General features: G+C 37.3%; 1 protein-coding gene across 1 annotated transcript in view; it reads left to right on the top strand.

Annotated features, from left to right (window-relative positions):
- The window catches only part of TENM2 (teneurin transmembrane protein 2), a 1,103,161-nt gene that overhangs the window by 223,656 nt on the left and 864,410 nt on the right, over nt 1–15,095 (top strand). The gene's annotated exons all lie outside the window — the stretch shown is intronic.

A 15,095-nucleotide genomic window follows, 5' to 3' on the forward strand; every position in this document is an offset into this window, starting at 1 on the left:
TGTGTCAAGCTGCCTATAATTATCATAGAAGACAATACCCAAGCAGAGAATGTTCTTAATGACTTGTCGGGACCCAAGTGGTGTGGAAAACAATGTGGAGTGCATTTACTCCTCCTTTTATGTAGCCTATCACAATGTAAAACTGAGGGGGCACCTGGCATTAAATACTGTATTTACAGAAATGCAGTAAAAAAAAAAAAATCAAGATAGCATTTAGTGTATTGTTCTTACACAAAAGAGAAAGAAGGAAAAAAATGCCTTTATCGACCAACATATTCCAATTATGATGTTTTATTTAAATAATCACAAATGGGCAATTTGTTCAAACTTATTTCTGTATTCCCAGCATGAAATAATTCCCTATCCGCTCAACTTTTTCTATGAATCTAAGATGGGATAAGTAGAACCATAATTACAGGAAAAAATTGGGGCGTTGTAATTGCAGTCCAAAGTGTTGGGGCATTTGCTTTCATGGCCTCGGCGGTTCATTCGTCTTTGTTGAGGCTCTGTTTTCCCCCTCACTTTAGCTATGGTTTCCTTATGGTATTTTAAATTAATTATCAATACCTTTTATGCTTTTTCATGTTGTTGTTCTACATTTGTATAGATAGCTCTTGCTATTCTTTGTCAAAATTTCTTCCTTTGCCTCTAGCGCATCTAAACTGCCCTTGAATCACGGTGAGGGCTTCCTTTGCTGGTAGCTGCACCCGCCTCAACAGAAACAGGCTTTTTTCCCTGGAGAACAGCTTTGTGACAAGGGAACCGGAGGCTTCTGTATCGACAGGAAGGGGGTCAGGAAATGAGAATTCATTTTTTCTGGCACTGGATGCTTGGCTTTGCCTCAGTTTCATCCCCATGAGTAGCTTGCATTCATTCATTGGATGCTTAATGTGACCTGTCACTTCAGGAGTATCCTCTGCAGTATGTTATTTGCCTGTACTGGGTTGAGTTCATAAACAGTAATCACAAAAAAACTAATTAGCTCAATGCTGAAAATGGAAGCACTGAACATCTTATGAACAGTCTTTCAGGGTTTTTGATTCAGTTAGTTATCTTGTATATTTCATGTCCTACATATTGCAGTCAAATAATAATATTCTATAGAAATGCAATTATCAAGGAAGCCAGGAATAGAAGGTCCTGCATATAGGCGTTATGGCTGAGTCCCAGATTGAGGAGGAAAATTCATCTTCTGAATGATGTGCAAATACAAGTGTAAAACCAGGTGAGGAGTTTGTTTAAAAGGTAGTGTGAGGCTGAGGAAGAAATGGATGTGAATTTAAACTCCAGAAACAATTGTGCACACAATGGAAACTCCACAAGGAAGCAATAGATCATTAACAAAGATAAAAGAAACCTTGTGTCAGTGATAGAGGCCATAAGTAAAATGGATGAAGAGAGAAAATGTAATTGGAGGAAGCCTTCTCTGGGGAACAGGAAAACTCGGCTGAATTCCTAATGGATTATTGAGGCAAATCCAAGAAGATGGGAGAGGGAACATCCTAGTGGCTTCAGGGCTCTGGTTTCCTCAATTTCAAGCTGTGGAACCCCCAGAACTGTTTACTTCTCTTCTTAGCCTTAACTTCCCCGTGTATAAAGTGGGAATGATGGCATATCACCTTGTAACCTTGTTTGATGAGGTAATCTTTACATAAATGTATTAAAGAACTACCCAGTGTATATTAAGTGGTGGCTGTTGTTGTTGTTATTAATATCACCACTTATTTTCTGTGTCTTTGAGCTAGTTAATATACGGCATAGTCTTTTAGGGCTGCATGGTGGTGCTGGAAGTAGGTGGAGTGCTTCTAGTGGGGTTAGAGAGAGATGAGAGTCTGTTGCTTTTTATTTGGTGGTTGTGTGGAAATGTTTAATATTCTTGCCCCTTTGCTCCAAGGTCAGGGATATAGATCCACTGCACAGTGGGGAAGATAATGTCCTTAAAAGTAAGACTCTAAAGAGCAAGGCTGGAATAAGCTTGGTCTCTTCAAAAATCAAGGAGCTTTAGGGGCACCTGGGTGGCTCAGTCGTTAAGCCTCTGCCTTTGGCTCAGGTCATGATCCCAGGGTCCTGGGATCGAGCCCCGCATCGGGCTCTCTGCTCCGCGGGAAGCCTGCTTCTCCCTCTCCCACTCCCCTTGCTTGTGTTCCCTCTCTCACTGTGTGTCTCTCTCTGTCAAATAAATAAATAAAATCTTTAAAAAGAAATTTAAAAAAATCAAGGAGCTTTAGAAAATCTTTGTGAAGGTACACCTTCAAGGCTTAATAATCCAGTGGTTTCCTTGGCTTCGCTCTATAAGGTAGCAGTGTTGGAGAAAATAGTTTCAATCTAGTTAAAATAAAGTCATTAAGTCAGTGGTACGGTCTGCCTTATCTACAGCTGATGAGTTGATGTATATACATATTTTATAACAAAATACATAACATTAAAAAATATCTGAATTAGAGCTCTGCTAATAATTACAGCTTATATTTATTGAGTACATACTACGTCCCTACTATGTTAAGTGCTTTTATGAATTGTTTTATGTATTACTTCACTAAAACCTGTAATATAGAATGTTTTAATTATCCCCATTTGGCAATAAGAAAACTAAGCTGAAGATAGGGTAAGTAGTTTGCAAAAGTTCACATGGTTAGAAAAGAATGGAGTTGGCTATGGAAAACAGTACGGAGGTTCCTCAGAATTAAAAATAGAATTACCATATTGTCCAGTAATTCTACTAGTGAGTATTTACCCAAAGAATATGAAAACACTAATTTGAAAAGATATACAGACCCCTATGTTTACTGCAGCATTATTTTCAATAACCAAAATATGGAAGCAACCCAAGCGTCCATCTACAGATGAATGGATAAAGAAGATGTGGTGTATATATACAAGGGAGTATTACTCAGACATAAAAAAGAATGGAATCTTTCCATTTGCAACAACATGGATGGATCTAGAGGGTATAATGCTAAGTGAAATAAGTCAGAGAAGGACAAATACCATATGATTTAACTCATATGTCAAATTTAAGGAACAAATCAAATGAACAAAATTAAAAAAAGAGAAAAACAGACTCTTAACTATAAAGAACAAACTGGTGGTTACCAGAGGGGAGACAGGTGGTGGGGGTGGGGGGGGAGGGAATCATTGAAACAGGTGAAGGGGATTAAGAGAACACCTGTGATGAGCACAGGGTGATGTATGAAAGTGTTGAGTCACTCTATTAAATACCTGAAATTAATATTACAGTGGATGTTAACTATACTGAAATTAAATAAATAAACAAAAAAAAAGGAGTTAAGTTCTAGCCCAAGAAGTCTAATTCTGGCCACATGATCTTACCCAAACTTAAAACAACAACTGACCTTAAGCAGATCCGTGGTCACCATCTGGATTCAACTGACAGTGGAGCTTTCTTAAAATTCCTTAAAGGTACTTGATGAACTTTATAATATGCCTTCAATGTTAATATTAAAAGTCTGTCTTTTGAAAATAAAATCATTGATGTCCAGATGCATTTAATGGTATAAAATTATTAAGTAGCATATGCATGAACCCCCATCCCTTTCTCTGAAAATTGGAGTTAAGTGGTACTTTTTCGATTTGGCCAAACAAGCAACGCACTTCCTATTCCAGGAATTCCCCTTCAATAATGCATCCTCCTCTCCTTCTTTTCCTTCCCTCCCTTTTCTTTCTTTTTCTTCTTCGCTTCTTTTTTTTTATTCCTTTCTTCCATCGTGTTTATAATTTCTATCAGACCTGTAACTCTCTGTTAACATGCTATAGGTATGTTTCATCTTAACAGTCAGGGTTCCCCTTATCCTACGGTCTTTGGTTTACAGGTCATGTTATTTGCAGTGGCAATCTCTGCCGGGATCTTAAAAAGACACTGAATTGAGGCTCTGATTTGCAAGCATTTTGCAATTGTCACCAAAGCCATATTTGCCTTTTGAAATCAGAATTTGTGGAGGGCTGGGAGATTTTAAATCTAACAGGAGAGAAAGGTGACAAAATCCATTGTTGAATAGAAATTCAGCTCATGGGTGTTGCCACATTGGAGCCTTTCAGGTTACTGTGAGCAGGGCTTGCCTATTTTAACTTGGTTGGCTAGCAACCTCTGCTCTGTGTCACCAGTTTTATGAGCATGCCCACTCCCTCCTACCTCCCTCACTCCTACTGCTTCATTCTGCATACAACATAAGAAAGTCTGGTTTATCCCAGAAATTCAAGCCTTAGTGCAACAGATGAGACCAATTGCTTTAACCCCTTTAAAGATGAGGGAACCGAAGCCAGAAGAGTGGTTTGTTAAGGGTAATAGAGCTGCTTAGAGGTTCAGCCATGCCTCAAATTCTCCTCTTCCAAATTCCAGCCCAGCTATTTCCCCCATATTATCACAACACAGCAAACTAGTCAAACTATTATTAGTTGCTAGTGTCATGCCAATGGTGATTGACAACAAAGGCTCAGATCCTATGTATTTGTCTAAGGGGCCAAATAACACATAAGCCTCAATGGGAGTGAGGTATGAGCTCTGTGCTATGTTCTGTGTTCAGTATCACCCTGAATCAATTCAGCAACATTACCGGGAATCTATCACGATCCCTTCACCTTCATAAATGAAGAAACGAAGGCTTATCAGGTGAAGTAACTTCCTGAGATTCACAAGTGATGGAGTTTGCTTGTACGTCCCTGTCTTACTGATGCCAACCTCTGTGAAGCGCTGCCCCCTGAAGCGTGTTCAAGCCATTTCTCCCCGCTCCCAAACCGGAACATGTGTAAACATGTATTTGCCCCCAGAACAATCTCTCCACGCTCTCATCTGATGTCAATCCTTTTGGTTTCTCCTTTTTTTTTTTTGTCAGGGTGGGGACCTAGCATCTAGAGTAGGTGCAGTAATTTATAGTTGCTCTGTTTTTACTAGCTGTGGTAGCCAGCTGGTCTGGACCATCCCTACTTGGGAGAGCTGCTTGGAGTGTGTGCCAAGTTTAGCCTTTGATTAAGAGCATGAAAAGGCATCTCTGGTCCCTGGCTTTTTTTTTTCTGCTTTTGTTCTTGCCCACAGGAGTGGTAGAGATGGAGAATGAAGAGGTTCGGTAGGCTGGCTGTGAAGAAAGTTGAGGAAAGCTCCTTTATTACCTAAGGAATATAAATCACATGTCAGAAGTTTGCAAAGGGAAATCTGGACAGAACTGTAAAGACTTCCAAGGGCCCCTTATATTCTTTCTAATCAGTGATTACAAAGCATAGTCCAGCAAACTCAAATGCTAGTATACCTAAACTTCCTGTGTTACTTTTTTAAAAGATTTATCCATTTATTTTAGACAGAGAGAGAGCAGGGGGACAGGCAGAGGGAGAGGGAGACAGAGTCTCAAGCAGACTCCATGCTGAGCACAGAGCTCGATGTGGGGCTTGATCTCAAGGCCCTGAGATCATGACCTGAGCTGAAACCAAGGGTTAACCTACTGTGCCACCCAGGGACCCCTAAACTTCCTTGTGTTATAATACCATGTATAACAGAATAGAGACAGGAAAAATAAAAGCAAGTAAGCTGACAACCTGTTTCCCTTTGATGATTAAGAAAAAAAATTAAGCATTATGAACATAAGTATCCTTTGTTAAGTACCCAACATTTTCAGGCAGAAACAATTTATAATTTGACACTTTCACCCAATCATTCAAGTATATTGTAGCTACATAATACAGTGAGAGATGTTTTCAGCTCACTTAGAATTCAAAAATAAAATGAACAGACACATTAACAGGTAAATTATAATTAAGAGGAATAAGTGTCATAATAAAGGTAGCCATAAAGTGATTTGGGAATCTAAAGGAGGAGATAATTGTTGCTAAAGATTTTGGCCAAGATTTTTCAGAGCAGTTGACATGTGGGTGAGTCTTGGAGAATGAGTAGTCATCATCCATATGGGAATGGGGGCAATGAAAACTTCAAGGCAGAGGATGCCCATTGTGTAAAGAATCAATGTTACAAAATAATGTGGAGAGTTTTTTCACCATGGTGGGGTGACATCAGAAAGTGGCAATGAGGAAGGAAACTAAGTGTTAGCCTTGGGAATATAAAAGGTTGAGTTATAAAAGGTTCACAACAAAATATGACCAATTTGAAATGTCAGTCTCAGTATGTGTTAGGATGTTTTATCATAAATCAAGATTAATCTTCTGTTTACCCTTATAAATAATAAAGACTTTGCAAATAATGTTAAACAAGACTAGATGAAATCGAAATGCTGTTCCAAAATTATCTTGGATCTGGATATTTTTCATAAAAATGTTAAAGCATAAAGTGAAATTTTGTGCTTTCTCAGTAGACTACCAAATCTGTTGGTAGTTAAAACATCTACATCATTACAAAGATTAATACATTTTTATTTAGTATTGTATCTCTAATATATGCCCACTGTGCTTATTCTGTGAGCTACAGCAGAGCATTACAAAGTTTGTTCTTGTTTGCTTCTCCTTTTTCCCTCCTGTAGGACTAAGGGTTTTCTATTTGTTTGTTTGCTTGCTTTACTGTTTTGTTTTACCTTTTTTTTTTTTTCCTTGCAGAACTAAGTTTGCTGTATCAGCCTTAACAGTGGAAAGTCTCAGGCACATAAAACAACACATGTTTATTTCTAACTCACACTGTTTGTCCGTTGTGGGTTGACTAGGGTCTTTGTTCCTCATTGTCCTCACTCAGACATATAGTGGATAAAGACCTGACCATCTGGAACACTGCAGGTTGCAGAGGCAGGAAAAACAAAACATATGGAGAATCATGCCCTCTTTCTTATTAAAGACGCTCACTGAAATTGACAAATGCCACCCTTGCTGACATTTCATTGGCTACAATATATCATGTGGCTTTTCCTATTTTTAAGGGAGATTTGGGAAGTACAATCTTAACCATATACCTTGAAGGAAGAGAACCCCAATTGTATAGGAGCCACTCTAAGTTGCCTGCATAATATATTAGTCAGCGTGGGCTGCCATAACAAAATAACATAGATTGTGTAGCTTAAACAACAGCAATTTATTTTCTTGTGCTCTGGAGACCAGAAGCTATGATCAAGGTTCCAGCAGAGTTGGGTTCTGGTTAAGAGCTTTTCCAGCTTGCTAACAGCTACCTTCTTGCTGTATTTTGCATGGCAGAGAGAGACCACTGGTGTCTCCTCCTCTTCGTCTAAAGGCACCAGTTCTATTGGACCAGGACTACACCTTTATGACCTCAATTAACCTTAATCATCTCCTTCAAGACCCTGTCTCCAATTTAAGCACATGAAGGGTCCAGGCTTAAACATATGAATTGGGGGGGGGGACACAGTTCAGTCCACAACATATAGTATATTTTTTATCAAGTTTGATTGAATATAAACTTTGAGAATGACACTATCAAAATTATTGGGTGCATATAAAAGGTGGGTTGGTGCTTCCATGGCATAAGCCATATTGACAAATTATTAAACTATGTGCTCTAAAAATTGTGAGTAAATACTGTCAAGATTGATATCCTAAAATATGCCTGTATAGGCTTTTAAAAAAAATTTTTCAACAAAATTCCAAAAAAGACAAGTCAGAAGGACGTAGAAATGGGAACTTGCTCAACTGTCACTTCTCATCTCTCCTCCCTTCCCTCTCCAATTGCAGAATGGAGGCAGTTCTGCTGACATGCTATAGATTCTTATTCAGTACGAGGCCATCCCTGAAGATCCTGTCAGCGAGCTTCCTGGGTCTCTGCTATTCCTGTTTGGGTCTAACTTTAGATTAGTGGTAGGTGTGTACTGTTTCCTCATGATCAGTTCATGGCAAGCTCGCCTGTGAGTTGTTCTAGTTCAATTGTGTGCTTTATTTTTTCCTTCCCTCATTATGTTTTAAAATTAGAAAACAGGATTTTATTTTATTTTAGGTCAATATTTTAACTATTAGTGATTGGCTTGTCCTAAGGGTAAATTATTTTTCTTCTGTTGCTCCTGATGAAGTATTTTTTAGGGTCCCCTCCCCAAAAATGCCCGGATATCACTAGGTGTATGTATTTAATATGTTTAAACTGAATCATCTATCATCTAATCAACTATTCAACAAAGAACAAATTTAACAGCTTTTTTTAAAATTTATTTTTTGTTATTGTTTCTTAATTTTTCTGTGAACATTTCAGTCATCGTTATTCCTATGCTGTTAAATGATTCATATGAAGGCAGTACATGATTTTTGATGAAGTACTTCTCATTTCGGGTGATTGAAGAAACCTTCTGTCTTAAATTTCATGAAGGAGTAATTGTGTGTCTATGTGTTATTATTTAAGATGACATGCAGATCTCTTATTGTTAACCAAAGGTTGGCTCCTGTGTTTGGAGGCTAAGTAAGGAGACATAATTTGGCTAAGTTAGCTGTGGTTTAAAAAAAAAAAAAAGAAGAAGAAGAAACAAAGTAAAATTTATATTTCACCAAATAGTTTCTCGACTTCATTTCCCTAAAGACTGATAAATTTCCCCTTTTCTATCACTTTTTTTTTTTCTTTTTCTGGATGGGATAAAGTTGTAGAACACATTTGGATGAAAAATTTTAAACTTTTTTATTTTAAAAGTATTTAAAATTCTAAAGTGTTTTATTTTACAGATTTATTACAAAGATAGTACAGAGAGTTTCTGTATACCCCAATTTTCTCTATTATCAACATCTTGCAATAGTATGGTACATTTGTTACAATTAATGGAACAATACTGATACATTGTTATTAACTAAAGTTCATATTTAGTTAAAATTTTCTCCATTTTTCCCCTAATGTCCTTTTTCTGGTCCAGGATCCTATGCAAAAATACCACACCACATCTAGTCATTGTATCTTCTTTACCTTCTCTTGGGTGTGACAGTTTCTTAGACTTTCCTTGTTTTTGATGACCTTGGCAGTATTGGGGAGTTTTGGTCAGGTGTTTTATAGAATGGCCCTCAGTTGGGATTTGTCTGATATTTTTCTCCTGATCAGAGCGTTATAATGTCTTTTTGAAGGAGGGCTACTGAGGTAAAAGTGCCATTCTCATCATCTTATATCCAGAGTACATTCTATCAACATGACTTATCACTATTGATATTAACCCTGATCATCATTTTACTGAGTTAGTGTTTTTCAAAGTTCTCCACTGTCAAGTTGCTGTTTTTATCTTCCTTTCTGTAATGCATTTTTTAGAAGTCATCACTACACACAAATTTCTTTTAAAGTGTTTAGAAGAAAGTTACTTACACTTCAGGATTGAGGAGTTATATTCCACTTCATTGAGTGCAGAGTATCCACATAAATGACTTGAAATTCTTCTGCATGAAAGAGTTGTTGTCCTTTGTATTTATTTATTTATTCAACTTTTCATTTACATCAATACAGACTTGGGGGTATTTATTTTATACTTTGAGTTATAAGCCAGTACTACTTGATTTATTCTGCTGACGAAATTGTTCCATTTTGGCCACTGGGAGTTCTTTTTAGTTGACTTTTGGGTCCCTGGGATATACACCGATCATTGTGGGTTTTTATTTTGTTTTGAGCACTTTCTCACTTTCCGAAGTTACAGATGTAACTCCAGGCTTTTGTATATTTTCTGTTCCAGTCTTAGAATCAGTCATTTCTTCAAAGAGACTAGTTTTTTGGTTTGTTTCCTTGTTTCTTTGAGAAGAGTATTAGAAACCAAGATCTAGGTATGATTTGATGTCTTCAATTCTCTGTTTTAATTTAGCTTTAATATTGGCTGGCCATTGAGAGCTTGATGTTTCTCCCACACAATATGGAAATGTCATATTTTGTTTCATTCTCATTTATGTACTCTATAAATTTTAGATTTTGTTTCCAGATGTTTGCCTTTACCTACTAGGACCTCTAGAACCAGATTGATTTAACTATAGCAAAGTTGTGCTTTTGCTGTAGTTCAAGAGAGTGTAGCTTTCTTCTCCACTCTACCCAGGTATGAGGAAAATATCAGAAATCGAACTAGAATTGATAACTAAATGCATTTATTGAATTTTTAAAAAGGAATTAATAAAAGGAATTTATTCCTTAATATGATCATTATTAATTAAATTAATTGTCTGAGATAATTATATTTTGGTTTCATTTTTCTTAAACCCTAAGTTACACTGATCTGCCTTTTGTGTAAGAAATATCATGTTGCAGAGGGCATGGGAGGGCAGTATGACTGAGGCAAAAAATACTTATCATAACAATTCCTGTCATCATAAAATTTATTAATTTTAGACCTGAAAGGAATCTTAAAAACTATTCTTTAACTGAATCATCTTAATATTGAGTAAAATGGCTTATGTAAACTCATCCATTTAGGTAGCTGCAAAACTAGAACCAGAATTCAAGTGTCCCAGGATACAGATTCTATCCAGAATAGAAAAAAAAAAAAAAAGCAATTACTTCAAGAACTTATACATATATATGTGTGTAATTGCAGAGAGAAGAAACTCATTTGGTAAGGTATTTTGGTGGCTGAGGGCATGACCATCTGAATTACATTTGCTATGTTTGCCTTTAAGACTTACGGGGTAGAATCAAGAAATTTTGAAAAGAAATTCATCTCAGCTTGGAACTCAAATGTACAAGGGGACATTCATTATTATTAATTAATTATTCCTTTATTTAAAGGAAAATAAAATATATAGCTTTTGATGATTCACCAAGAATATATCCCTTTGAGTGGCACTAAAAATGAAACTGAAGATTTCCTAAAGAAACAATTAATATGATTGTGTTGCCTTTACCCTTCCTGGCAATTGGCCAGGAACTTTGGATCTCATAACTCAGTTTCTCATTCCTTCCTATTCTCTCTTGCTGATTCTTGGGATTGGTGATGAGGAAAAACGTTATGGAAGGCAGGGCACAGCAGAAACTTGGAGAGGATTAAGATGCCATGTCTGTTCTTTAATTTCTTGGAACAGCAATCCTCAATCCCTGAGCTACCAGACAGAAAAGGAGCATTGCAGACGAGAAGTGGGTAAATGATGCCCATTCTGAGCTTCCGAGATCAGGCTTTTACAAGTCTCCTTTGTCCCCCTGCTGTCCAGGCCATGAGACAGAAGGACAGGAAATGATGTCTCCTTTGAGGGGAAGAGCGAATTTCAGCTTTCTTCAGCATTTTCCTGCTATGTTGCTGATCAGCATTTTACAAAGGACACAGAGACTCGGTTCCTAAAAGCTGTTTCTCGTGGCTTTAGAGTCAGTTTTTCAAAAGCAGGCATCACTGAGAGTTCCACAAGGTGAGCAGAGAGTCATCCTGCAGGGTCTCAGGTGCTGGAGTCACTACTACGCGAGAAGGCAGTGTTCCCCAGGCCCACCCTCCATTTAGGCTTCAGGGGCAAGCACGTGCACTTCAGCCTGCGGCTCAGGACCCTGGAGCACATAGCTTTCATTGTTAGGGGACAGAAGTGTAGTCCAAGTGTCAACTCACCTTCAATCATTTATCACTTATGTATCAGTTATGTTGGGTTTGGAGACCATGAACATATGCAGTTAAAAGAAAACTGGAATTAAAATGAGAGAATTTGTGTACCTTTAGTTTCAATGGTTTTTTTTTTTTAATTATTATTTGCTAAAGATTTGAAATGGCTTCTTTAGTATGAGAGTGAATCCTTAAAGAGAGAGATTCATACAGACATTGCCTTTGGTAGAAATAAATAAGGTTTTCCAGTGGCCTCTAAACTTTTTTTTGATGTTACTTTTAAAAATTGATATAAGCCACAGTACTGGAAAGGAGCTAATATTCCTGATTTCTTTAAAAACTAAATTTGGACAAACCAAAAGAGGGTGAATTATAGAATCTCAGCATAGGAGAGAATGTTATTTGGCAATCCACTGACCCTATTGAATTTTTGTTTTTGTTTTTGTTTTGTTTTGAAAAGGAATTTTTTTTCTTCTTCTCTCTGATTAGCTCTGATCATTTAATTCAGCTGAACAAAACATAGTAAAAAAACAATCAATAAAAGATAGCATAACGTGAGTTTTACCAAATATCTGGTTCTTAAATAGATTCTTCCAAAATAATACAATAGTAAATGTGGCCCAAGGAAATGTTTTATGGAATTTTGTCAGAAGTGGAACAGAAAGATCTGTCCTATTGTCAAGGGACTTCTATCCAAGTCTGCCCATCCATCCATCCTCCCTCCCTTCCTCCCTTCTTTCCATCATTCCTTCCTTCCTTCCTTCCTTCTTTCCTTCTTTCTTTCCTTCCTTCTTTGATCCATCCATCTATCCATCCATCCATTTACATTTACGTATGGAAAACCTTCAGTCTATATACCCAGCACTGTTGTGGGTGCTGAAAAACACAGAAGTCAGTTAGACAAAATACTCCCTTTGTGGGGCTTAGATTCTAGTCATCAGCTCCCATGCATACGATGCTGTAGGATTATGGTAGATTGAAACACTGAGCGCTACATGAAAGAATCCACCGCAGTACTCACCATACATTTCCTAATGTCCTCTTGAGAACATTTGAGAAGAGAGGAAAGGTTACCTCATCCCAAACTCTAGTAGCAGACAAAGAAATTTCCCCATCTGCCTTTTAAACTTTTTAACAGACCGGGGGTTTATTATTCAGGAATAACTCAATTATGCTGGTCCTGCTTAGAGTTTGGGGAAGATTGTTCAAATCATATGGGAAGTGGTTCTTTCAAAGCCCCAGTAACATGAAAAAAAAAAAAAAAAAACCCAAACCAGGAGATTTACAATCCGAAGCAAGACTTAATAATACATAACAAATTGCAGCTCTTTTGGGGAATCTCCCTAGGTACCATTCCCAGGGATTCCAAGTGTTTAATTGAAATTTCTTTGGGGACAGTAGTAATCATTCACTTAAGCATTATATTTATATTTGTGCATGAAGGAAGGAAGTCAAAGAGCTAATAGACCAAGTGAGCAGAATGGCTGCTTTTCAGCTGCAGGCCATGACGAGCTGGCAATTCTCGGAGGAGCACTTATCCCGGAGACAGCTTGCTTACATTGTCCTCCGGGGACTGGCGGAGGAGGACAGAGATGTGACTGACAGCTGTTTCTTCCTGGACTGAGACAGAATGCACGATCCCAGTGCAGCCTGTTTGATCAAACTATTTTCAGTCTAGAGGATTTAAACACCTCAAGATAGAAAAATATTCTGGTATAGATTTATTCTTAGAAAGGCTATTCTTTTTACCCTCACGGTTAGCTTGGTGTTTTACTCCCAGGAGAGCTGTGCCTTCATGATTTTCAAAGCAAAGTTAATGAGTAACTATTATTCTAGGAATATTTTAGCCGCTAACATTTGTGATGGAATCAAAATAAAAGTCATGCTGTTACAATAACTCTGTTTCTTTGCATAGTCAGAGATCCTACCTCCTTTCGATTCATATGAGAATAGTAGATTAGCTTCAAATAGTTCTTTCCACATTCTGTAAATCTCAAGTGTTGACTCTATTGTTGTTTTCTGGGCTTTGCAGGTGCAATTTTCACCTACATGCATAGAAATACTTGCATGCAACTGGTTTAATTTTTTAACAGCTTTATTAAGGTATAATTTACAAATCACAAATGCTCCCCTTTCACGTGTCCAGTTGCATGAATTTTAGTAAATTAACAGAGTTGTGCACCCGTCATCACAATACAACTTCAGAACATTTCTATCCTCCCCAAGGGATTTCTCGGGCTCATTTGCTCTCAGCTCCAGTCCCAGGTAGCACTGGTTTAGTTGTAACCTACTTTGTTATAAGGGTTTATGTTCATCACCTGAATGTCTAGGTTTAGTTTCCTTGGATGTGGACATTAGTCTGTATTTTTTAATACAGATAGATGTTCAGATTAAAATATTCCTTATTTTATAAATGAGGAAATAGAGGTTTAGAGAAGCCGGGAAAATGACCCCAGATCCCAGAACGACAAAGCTGGAGGATTTGAACTTCATTTAGTCTGATTCCAAAGCCCTTACACTGGGTTGCATGATCACTCTTAGTTTGAGAGTGAACTGGTTGTGCATCTTAACAGAAGTTGGAGATGAATCAAAGATGATTCTTGTTATTCTTGGGGATGTGTATATCACTTTGCTTTTCTAATTTCTCAATTCTCTTATTATTTTCATTACTATATATACATATATGCTATATATGTACATATTATATATATACACACACATTTATACACTAGCATCTCTCTTTTTTTAAAGATTTAATCTATTTATTTAAGAGAGAAAGCACACAAGAAGGGGCAGCGGGAAGGGGAGAAGCAGGCTCCCCGCTGAGCAGGGAGCCTGATGTGGGGCTCGAGCCCAGGACCCTGGGATCATGACCTGAGCCAAAGGCAGACGCTTAACTGACTGAGCCACCCAGGCGCCCGCATATCTCTTTTTTTATTTGGGGTTGCATTGGGGTTTGATGTCTGACAATTTTCTGATGCTAACTTATGTAATCATTATCTTCCTTCCTGTTAAAAAATTATGCTAAAGATTCTGCTATTATCTCTTTTCTCATATGTGTGAAAACATCTCATAAAAACATTTGTTATTGAAGGATAAAATTGTGCCTATTGGAATACAATATAATGTTACGTATTGACCAGGTAGTTCTTAATGTCCAAATGTTTACTTGGAGATACTTGTATTAGTCAAAGCTGTTTTTTTTTAATTCATAATATAAATAATTAGAGATTTAATATCTGACATATCAGAATGATGCTAAATTTTATTAATGTTGGACTGGTAGGAATTTTAATAAAATCTTAGTCACCAACTCATGACACTGCAACAGAAATTAGTGTAGGGCTGTGAGAGCTTTGTGGAACTGCCAAAATCTGAGTCCGAGTTCCTGCTTTTCTTGACCATGTCCTTCAGCAGGTTGTATCATTTTCCTGCTCCTACAAAATAGCTCTCACTGAATAGTAGTTTCTTTTCATTAACAAGTTCCCAACAGAAAGTCACTGTTTTATCTTTTGAATCACATAGTTGTGTATGTTTCCTATAAAGCACAACTTCAAACAATTCAATATTGGCTGCATTATTTTGGTTAAATCTGGATGACGAGACAAGGAGATTCAAATATATGCTGTGAAGCCCGGAATCAGGAATGCTCATGACTGGGTTCATCTCCTCCAGGGGATG

This window comes from Leptonychotes weddellii, chromosome 7, assembly GCF_054177405.1.
Source record: "Leptonychotes weddellii isolate Sample4059 chromosome 7, ASM5417740v2, whole genome shotgun sequence".
In the NCBI taxonomy this organism is placed as follows: Eukaryota; Metazoa; Chordata; class Mammalia; order Carnivora; family Phocidae; genus Leptonychotes; species Leptonychotes weddellii.